At 44.5% G+C, this 10,000-nt stretch overlaps 3 non-coding genes across 3 annotated transcripts; 2 read left to right on the top strand and 1 right to left on the bottom strand.

Moving 5' to 3' along the window:
* Nucleotides 1-536: 536 nt before the first annotated feature.
* On the top strand, nucleotides 537-643 carry LOC130474040 (U6 spliceosomal RNA). The gene has a single exon (XR_008933191.1). It is a non-coding gene; the product is annotated as a U6 spliceosomal RNA (small nuclear RNA).
* A 4,514-nt stretch (nucleotides 644-5,157) lies between these two features.
* Nucleotides 5,158-5,264, top strand: LOC130474039 (U6 spliceosomal RNA). The gene has a single exon (XR_008933190.1). It is a non-coding gene; the product is annotated as a U6 spliceosomal RNA (small nuclear RNA).
* Nucleotides 5,265-6,396: 1,132 nt separating this feature from the next.
* On the bottom strand, nucleotides 6,397-6,503 carry LOC130474042 (U6 spliceosomal RNA). Its single transcript, XR_008933193.1, has one exon. It is a non-coding gene; the product is annotated as a U6 spliceosomal RNA (small nuclear RNA).
* Nucleotides 6,504-10,000: the final 3,497 nt, after the last annotated feature.

Here is a 10,000-nt window from a genome sequence, read left to right as displayed (position 1 = left end):
GCCAGCTGTGTAGCTGTAGATATTTTTGGGGTGTGTGTGTGCATATGTGTGTGCATTTTAAAAAAATGCATATGTGCAGCAATCGCATTAATTTGGGACGGGGGGCGGCTATGCACTTGGCAGGATAATGCAACGACCAATTGGTATGTGGGGCTATGCAGGCGTACGCTGAGTTATTGCGGGTGTGTTGTTGCATGTGTGTGTGTGTGGGGGGGATCCCTTGAGCTCGGAGGCCCATTGCGCCAGGCCCTTGGCAATGGGATTTCCCCACGTCCGTCAAAGAGCGTCTCATTTGCATGAAGCCCTCCCAGAATGCAACGCGGCGTGCACCAAGCGGGTATTTCGCATCAGATCGTTTTCTAATGAAGTCTTTTGAAACATGGGAAGGTAAAAAAAGAGAATGGAAATGAATGAATGTGAGAATTAAAAAACCAGACTGGTAAAAGATAAAAAAAACCACTGATGTAGTACTCACTATAACCTGTAAACTTCCTTTTTGGGAGCCTTTAAATAATCTTGCCGTTTCAGATCAGTTTGTGCTCGCTTCGGCAGCACATATACTAAAATTGGAACGATACAGAGAAGATTAGCATGGCCCCTGCGCAAGGATGACACGCAAATTCGTGAAGCGTTCCATATTTTGCCTCCTCTGCAAGCAAGCAAGCACTTCCCCAGCAGGGGAGAGTGTGCAGACGTGTTTTGCAAAATGCTCAAAATGTTTTGACGCGTGTACATGTCATGTACTGCAATATACATATACAAAAGTCTTCTGACAAATGCTTTCAACACATTGAGATGCTTATTTGTTTTGCAATCTGATACATCAGTTTAAAGCATTTTGTAGAACAGATAAATACACACAAAAAGGCATTAAACACATTGCTATATAGTTATGTCATTGCAACCTGTATAAAGCATTTTGTGAAATAGACAAATACACACAAAAAGGCTTTAAATACATTGCTGTGTGTGTTGTGCCGTCAAGTCGCTTCCGACTCATGGCGACCCTATGAATGAAAGTCCTCCAAAATGTCCTGTCTTTGACAGCCTTGCTCAGATCTTGCAAATTGAGGGCCGTGGCTTCCTTTATTGAGTCAATCCATCTCTTGTTGGGTCTTCCTCTTTTCCTGCTGCCCTCAACTTTTCCTATCATGACGGTCTTTTCTAGTGACTGTTGTCGTCTCATGCTATATAGTTGCAATCGGATATATAAGTTTAAAGCATTTTGCGATAGAGATAAATACACACAAAAATGCTTTAAACACATTGCTATATACTTTGCTGGCCTCCCCCCCTCCCCCCCACTTTATTATTCTGTTCATTTTGTCGTCCAGGTCGGCTAGGCTCTTGGCCTGGCGTGTGGATCATTCCCAATTTACACAACCAGTTAGACTCCAGAAATAGAGACAAGAAGTTTTATTGCATTATTCGAATAAAGGTAAAGTCAGGGCTTGAACCCCTGGATTCCAGCGCACACCCACGCTCTCGGGTCTTTTATACAACGTTCACAGAAGGATCACGTATTTTACTAAGGCCACCTTCTTTTAGTAGGGTTGCCAGGTCCCTCTTTGCCACCAGCGGGAGGTTTTTGGGGCGGAGCCTAAGGGGGCAGGGTTTGGGGAAGGGAGGGGCTTCAATGCCATAGAGTCCAATTGCCAAAGCGGCCATTTTTCTCCAGGTGAACTGACCTCTATCGGCTGGAGATCAGTTGTAATAGCAGGAGATCTCCAGCTAGTACCTGGAAGTTGGCAACCCTATACTTTTAGCATTATGTGGTTATTTTATTATAAGCGCACACACGTCCTTCTGTCCATATTTGGGCAGTGATCGCTCGTTGTGCAGATGATTTTGGCCTAACAATAAGCAATTGTAACTTCTTCCATGTACTGTGTGTTATTGCTCCCTCTCAGCCAACTCAGTCCTAGCACACTGTGTTTTTCTCTAAACTTGCTAAATTTTAGATAACCATGCCAGCCAGCACATATTTTCTCTGCAAGCAGGGAGCAAAGACAGAAAGGGCTGAGGTTGTGCTAATTTAACCTTTTAACCCAAGATGGCCATACTCTGGCCTCTTCATTACAATGCTGTGAACTTGGGGGGAAATGTCTGATTTCAGAGTCTTTCAGTGGGCACTATTTTAATCGAGTGCCATCAGTTGTTTTGCGATGTTTATATTGTTATATCGGTTTGATTCTTTGGTTTTAATTGTATGAGTAGGGTTGCCAGCCTCCAGGTGGTTAACAAACAACAGCAAGCACTGATGGCACACAACTTATATAATGGTATAGGTACAAAATCCCATACAATGTATAACAATATACAGAAAAACCATGTGGTCCCGAAAAAATCTGTAAGGTTTACAAAAGGAGTGGTGCTGCATGCGCCAGATGGCAACGTGGCTCCAGTTGAAGCGAAGGCAAGGCGGCGCTCCGTAGAAGGTAGGTGGAAAACCCAGACAAGAGTTCCGTAGAGCAGGACACAGAGGAGCATGTGTCAGCACGTTCAATAATGTGGAATTTGTCTGAATGAGCCGCAATTATGGCATAATTTTACTTCATCCCGAGATGAGAGAATGGTAAAACCCATTTCGCAGTGGCTTTATCCATCGGGGAAGTATGGCATAGCGAGAAATGACTATCTCTACAATAGCAAAATACAATTGTAATGGGACTCAAAATACTTATCACTAAACTTGTTAATGCTAATATAAAGAAGAAGTGAGTATTACATACCAAACGCTGAGAAGCATGTAGCTTACAGATCGAGGGATGGCTAACAGCGATCTTACAACGGTAACATTCAGCCTGATTTTTATGTGTACTAATTGGCTACAGGTGTGATTGCAAGAACTAGTCTTAAAGGAGTATACGATATATAAGAAAACACTACAATTGCTACAATATCTTATACAAAAAGGGTATTATAAAGGTGACTACATTATAATACATTACATTTAGTGATCAATATTTACAAAAAACAAGTATAATCAGAAGCTGAATACAGTCCATGGGGAGATAAAGTATTAAAAAGAAAAATGAAGCGTGATTCCTGCTGGGAAAGGATTCTGTCAATATTTTGTTTTGAATATGGTTTGGATCTATATTGCCAGATTACAAAAAATTGTATTTCTGTGTCCAAATGATGTAAGGCTTGATGGTGTGAAACTAATGGGGCTTCAAACACATGATTCCGGATACGTGATCTGTGTTCACCCACCCTTAATTTAATTTGTCTCCTCGTTTTGCCCACATATAAGAGCCCACAGGGGCATCTGAGAATGTAAATCACATTTTTTGCTAGTACAGTTAGAAAATTGTCTCAATTTAATCACAGAATTGGAGATAGTGCTTCTAAACTCTTTCACTGGAAAAACAAAAGGACACATGTTGCACTCTCCACAACGAAAATGGCTCAAAGGCATGTTAGAAGTATGTTTGGGCAAAATATCTGAATGCATGAGGTAGTCCCTGAGAGATCTAGATTTGCGATATCCAAAACGGGGCGTGTTGTCACAGCCCGGCAATCCCCTAACTAGGTGCCAATGTTTTAAAATAATATTTTGGATGTCTCTCGTATAGCTGGTGAATTCCAGCGAGGATGTGATGCCTGTGTAAGGAGGATGTTGTTTATGGGCAAATAATTGAGAACGATCTATAGTATCTACTCTGGTTTTAGCACGTTGGATTACTCCCTGTGGATAGCCTCTTGTTTCCAAGGTTCTAGATAAAGATGCAGCTGCTGTTACATAATGCGCTTGTTGTGTGCCATTTCTTTTAAGCCTGAGAAGCTGTCCATACGGTAAGTTTTTTCTTAAGTGTATAGGATGGAAAGAGTTGAAGTGAAGAAGAGCCACTTTATTGGTAATCTTTTTGTAAGGTTTTATAATAAGCTTCTTAGAACTGTCAACATCCACTGTTAGATCCAGAAAATTCACTTGTGTAGGATGGGCTGTGCCTACAAATTTGATGTTGGGATTTCTGGAGTTGAGCCAAACAATATGCCATGACCAAGTACTAGGATTCAAAACAAACCCGTGCTTAAGTAGGAAATTAACAAACAACAACAAGCACTGATGGCACACAACTTATATAATGGTAGGCCCCATTAACCGATTTCCAGCAGATAGAGATCAGTTCCCCTGGAGAAAACGGCTGCGTTGGCAATTGGACTCTATGGCACTGAAGTCTCTCCCCTCCCCAAAATCCACCCTCCTCAGGCTCCACCCCCAAAATCTCCAGGTATTTCCCAACCCGGAGCTGGCAACCCTATGTATGAGTGATGGTTGCATGTTGTGATTGTTTTGTTGTTACCCACCGAGCCCGGCTTCGGCTGGGGAGGGCGGGATAGGAATTTAAAGCATAAATTAAAATAATAATAATGAAAAAAAACTCCAAAGGTGCCCACAGGCTCTGAAAGGTTGGGCACTCCTACTCTACATCCTAAAGAATGCAAATGGATGGAGCACCTTCCTTATTAAAAAAAAAATATAAAAAAAAAAGGCTAAAGCTTTGGGGGATTTTTTTTTCCAGGGAGTGGGGAAGCCAAACTTTTAGGAAACAACCCTGACTAGGTCTACTCAGAAGTAACACCCATTTGATTCCATGGTGCTTACACCCAGGTAATTGTTTTTGAGACTGTAGGTTTTGTTTTTTTATTTTTTTGGGGCATGAAGTCACAGCCCCCAGGCGACCCCATAGCGTTTTCAAGGGAAGAGACGTTCAGAGGTGGTTTGCCATTGCCTGCCTCTGGAGAGAGGTCCGGGATTTACTTGTCGGTCTCCCATCCAAATACTAACCGGGTCCGACCCTGCTTAGCTTCCGAGCCTGAGCATTGAAAAGAGCCTCGGAAAGAGTAGGCGGGAAGGAAAGACCTCTTCCGGTCTTCAAGCCCCGCCTCTAACTCCATATGCCTCTCTGCGATCCTTTCCCATCAGGCCCCGCGAAACAATTTTCCTCGTCCACGTTCCAAAACTTCACACATTTTCCTTCTAAATAAAAAGAAGTTAAGCTCAAACAAAACCAGTCACGGTGGCCTCTGACATTAAGGATGCAAAAAAACAATGTTAAGGAAGTGGGAGGGGAAATCCAAATCGTCACCATAACCTACTTTCTTACAATTGTGGAGGGTTTATATAGCCATGATGTCTATGCATCTTCTGTGCTCGCTTCGGCAGCACATATACTAAAATTGGAACGATACAGAGAAGATTAGCATGGCCCCTGCGCAAGGATGACACGCAAATTCGTGAAGCGTTCCATATTTTGCTGCTCCCACGACCATAAAGCTTCTCTAGGGAAGAAAACTTCAACCTTTGAGTATTGCTATTATGTGGATTTACATGCACAAAGCATAGTTATTGCAATCCCTGGTAAAATGTGAAGGTACGTGCAGAAACAAATATCCAACATGTCCCTAAACGTGCAAAGCTACATACACAAATATCCAACGTGTCTTATTGCTGTCATCTGGTTTTACATGCACCAAGCACGGTTTTTACAATCCCTGGTAAAATGCGAATGTACACGCACAAACAAATATCCAAAGGCCATTTATGCATGGGAGGTTTTGCCTTGGATTTGCTGCTCTCTAGATGCACATTTTTCTGATTCAAATTCTCAAAACTCTGCATGGGGCCTAATTTTTGAGTTTTGAGGATTCGGATGGGGAAGATGTACTTCTAGAGAGCGGCAAATCCAAGTCAAAACCTCTTCATGAATAAACATCCAACGTGTCCCAAAAGGTGCGAAGCTACATGCACAATGACATATCCCACCTGTCCGTGTCCCAAAACATATCTCCTTTCAATTTATATATATACACTTATGTCAAATAGGTGCATGTGCAAGAAAACCAAGCATGCTTCTCTTGGGAAAAAGTTTTTTTTTAAAGTGTTGAGATCCCTCCCTCGCCCCCCACCCTTTTCTAAATCCCTCCAGCAGTGAGCCTGATTGCATTTTGACAGAGGCGTGAAGAAAGAAGAAGAAGAATTCTTATATATAGTGGAAGGAGAAATGAAGGCACCCTGCTTGTAAATAAAAATGGGAGGAATGTGGGAGGGGGAAAAGATAAATCTGAATAGGTTGAGGAGCGGGCAAGGCGGGAGCTTTGTAAAAAGGAGAGGGAGGGGCCAGGGGCCAGTGGCAGAGCATCTGCTTGCCATGCAGAAGGTGCCAGGTTCAATCCCTGGCATCTCCAGTTAAAGGGACCAGGCAAGTAGGTGATGTGAAAGAGCTCAGGCTTCATGTGTACAACCCCCGTGGTTGGATCCACTGGAGCATTTCCACTCAGAGTGCAATATGTCGCTATATGCATTATTTGCATATAAGAGCAATAATAAACGATTTCGGGTTCCCCCCTCGCCCACCTGCAACTGCTTTTTAATGATTGCAGGGGAGGCAAAATATGGAACGCTTCACGAATTTGCGTGTCATCCTTGCGCAGGGGCCATGCTAATCTTCTCTGTATCGTTCCAATTTTAGTATATGTGCTGCCGAAGCGAGCACAAATTGCTCTTTGCCCTCGTTAGTATTTATAGTTTTCCTTTTTGAGACTTTTCATATCATGGTGACTTTCAAAATTTCTTAAATTATCCATCTCTTCATCTTTTTTGTTGTTGTATCTCTATTTCGTCAATCTCTCGTTGTTTAATAGCCGAACAAAGGGGAATTTTACGTCTTTGTTATAAATTTCTCCCCATTCTTGACTACCCCGATGCACGATGGGAGGCCTCGTACGCAAATGAGCTGCTTCCCCGAGGCTTCTCGGACCAACGAGGTCTGTCTTTAAAACTGCCTGTACAAAATCCTTGAAGAAACAACCCTTGGGACTCTCCAGGACAAAAGGGATTGTTGGCGTGGAGGCTAAGAGCTGCGAGGGTCTACGTTTTTATTTTTTTTTATATGGGGAAGATTCACCAGGCGCTCAATTAGACAGCACCGAATTAAAGAGGGCTCTTATCCGGCTGGCGAGAGTTGGCGCAGGCGCAGAGCAACGGGATAGCCTGGATGGACGCTGCGTAAGTGGGGGGGGGGAGAGAGGATGGAAGAGTCCATTTGATACCGGGGAGGGGGGAAGAAGTAGTTATTTTAATGCTTGAGATGGAAGAGGTCGTTCCTGATGTCCACTTTGCAATGCACCAGCCGCTTCCAGGAGCATGGGGGAAATTATATTTGCAAGACGAGTACATTCCAACTCTGGTAGACCTATGGCGGGGGTTGGGACAAACTGATTGCACTGCACATAAATGCATTTTATCTGTTCCACTTTGGAAATGTCATGTTTTCCCCTTGAGAAATAAAATGTTTGTGGTTTTGCAAACGCTGCGGGCCCGGGGCTGCTGATCAAAGAAGCCTGAAGTTAGGTTAGTTGCCTGTGCTTTATGTCTGCAGCAATCCTGCAACATTTGCAGTTCATTGACTATGCTCAACCACGTGCTTCTGGGAACCAAGAAGACCACGGCTGGATCAGACCTGTTTTTCATCTAGTCCAGTATCCTGTCTCGCACAGTAGCCAGGAAGAAGTCAGGGCCATGCCAGCAATAGCAAGCAGAAGAAAAGAATCCAGGTGTTGAATAAATTCTGTATTATTGTTTCCTGGTCCCGATGTGTTTCGCCAGCACCTTCCTCAGGGGAAACACACTGGGATCAGGAAATAACAATATAGAATTTATTCAACACCTTGATTTTCTTCTGTTCACGCAGTAGCCAACCGTTTACACATGAATCTAAGGTTGTCGACCTCCAGGAAGTAGAAAAGAGCCAAGAGTCCAGTCGCACCTTAAAGACTAACAAAATTTCTGGCAGGGTAGGAGCTTTCGTGAGCCACAGCTCACTTCTTCAGATACAGTGAGAATGTGATTCCATCCATCCTTAAGCAGAGAAGAGTGCATTAGACACACAATGGCAATGTAAAAGTCAAAAGCAAGTAAATGACATTAGCTGGTATGATTGGATTAGATGTGATATGCAGAGGGGTGATAGGTATGGAGAAATCAGCATTGGTAATGAGACAGGAATCCCAGATCTCTATTAAGTGCAGGAGAATGCATAGTCTTGAGCTTCATTATTAGTTGTAATTCAGCAGTCTCTTTTTCTAAACTCCCTTTGGGAGCCAGCGTAGTGTAGTGGTTTGAAGCAGCAGACTCTGATCTGGAGAACTGGGTTTGATTCCGTACTCCTACGCATGAAGCCAGCTGGGTGACCTTGGGCTAGTCACAGTTCTCTTAGTGCTCTCTCAGTCCCGCCTACCTCACCTCACAGGGTGTCTGTTGTGGGGAGGGGAGGGTGATTGCAAGCCGGTTTGAGTCTCCCTTAAGTGGTGGAGAAAGTGGGCATATAAAATCCAACTCTTATTCTTCTTCTTTGTAAAAGCTACTGGGTTCTTGCTCTTTTCTACTGCTAGCAACAGACTAACATGGCTACCCATCGTGATCGACCTCCAGGAGGTAGCTGGGGATCTCCCAGAATTAGTCTCCAGACGACAGAGACCAGTTTCCCTGGAGAAAATGGCTGCTTTGGAGGGTGTATTGCATGGCAATATACCTTGCTGAGACCCTTCCCTAAACCCCATTCTCCTCAGGCTCTGCCCCTAAAACCAGGTATTTCCCAACCTAGAGCTGGCAACAACAGGGCATAGATGCTTACTGCGTCCTGGCACCTTGTGTGTGTAAAGTGCTGTCAAGTCTCAGCTGACTTATGGTGACCCCATACAGTTTCCAAGGGGAGAGATGTTCAGAGGTGGTTTGCCATTGCCTTCCTCTGCATAGCAACTCTGAGAATTCCTTGGTGGTCTCCCATCTGAATACTAACCAGGACCAACCCTGCTTAGCTTCCAAGATCAGGCATGATCGGTAGGGTTGGCAGCTCTGGGTTGGGAATTACCTGGAGATTTTTGGTGTAGAGCCTGAGGAGGGCTCTCTCCAGGATCAGAGGAGCATGCCCATTATATTAGGTGCTGCGGAACACAGGCAGGATAATGCTGCTGCTTTCGTCTTGTTCGTGGCCTTCCCAGAGGCACCTGGTTGGCCACTGTGTGAACAGTGCTGGACTTGATGGGCCTTGGTCTGATCCAGCAGGGCTTTCCTTATGATCTTATGGAGGACGGGGTTATCCATGGCTACTAGTCAAAATGGATACTAGTCATGATGCATACCCATTCTATCTAGTGTCAGAGGAGCATGCCAATTATATTAGGTGCTTTGGAACACAGGCAGGAGAATGCTGCTGAAGTCATCTTGCTTGTGGGCTACCTAGAGGCAGCTGGTTGGCCACTGTTTGAACAAACTGCTGGACTTGATGGGCCTGGGTCTGATTCAGCCGGGCCTTTCTTGTGTTCTTATTTTCTTAAGGTGGGGTTTGGTGCGGGGGAGGGACTTCAGTGCATAGAATCCACCTTCCAAAGCTGCCATTTTCTCCAGGGGAACTGATCTCTGTCGCCTGGAGATCATTTGTAATAGTGGGAGATCTCCAGACACTGCCTGGAGGTTGGCAGCCCTAGTGATCAGGCTAGCCAGGCCAATCCAGCCTGGCGCCTTACTGCCTTTGAATTTGGAGCTTCTGTTTAGTCACCATGGCTAGTTAGCCACCGGTCGACCTCTCCTCCATGAATCTGTCAAATTGACTCTTAAAGCCACCTGCCCTTGTGGCCATCACTATAACCAGTGGCTGTGAATGCCACAGTTTTGTTACTCATTTAGTAAATAAATATTTCTATTTGTCTGTCCTTTATCAATTGCCCATCGATTTCCTTGGATTCCCCCCCTCCCCAAGTTCTGGTATTAGAGAAGAAAGCGTAAAGCTCCTTCCATCCCCTTTCCCCACCCTTTGCATAACTTTGTAAACCTCTATCGTGTCCCCCCTTAGTCATCTCTTTTCTAAACTTGACCTGGTTCGTTTGCCACGCTGGCATCCTTTGGGGAGGGGCTCTGGCTCAGCGATAGAGCATCTGCTTGGCATGCAGAAGGTCCCAGGTTCAATCCCTGGTACCTCCAGTTAAAGGGACA

The sequence above is a fragment of the Euleptes europaea genome, chromosome 2 (genome assembly GCF_029931775.1).
Source record: "Euleptes europaea isolate rEulEur1 chromosome 2, rEulEur1.hap1, whole genome shotgun sequence".
NCBI lineage: Eukaryota > Metazoa > Chordata > Lepidosauria > Squamata > Sphaerodactylidae > Euleptes > Euleptes europaea.
The sequence above is the reverse complement of the archived record's forward strand: the minus strand, read 5'-3'. Positions and strand labels throughout refer to the sequence as shown.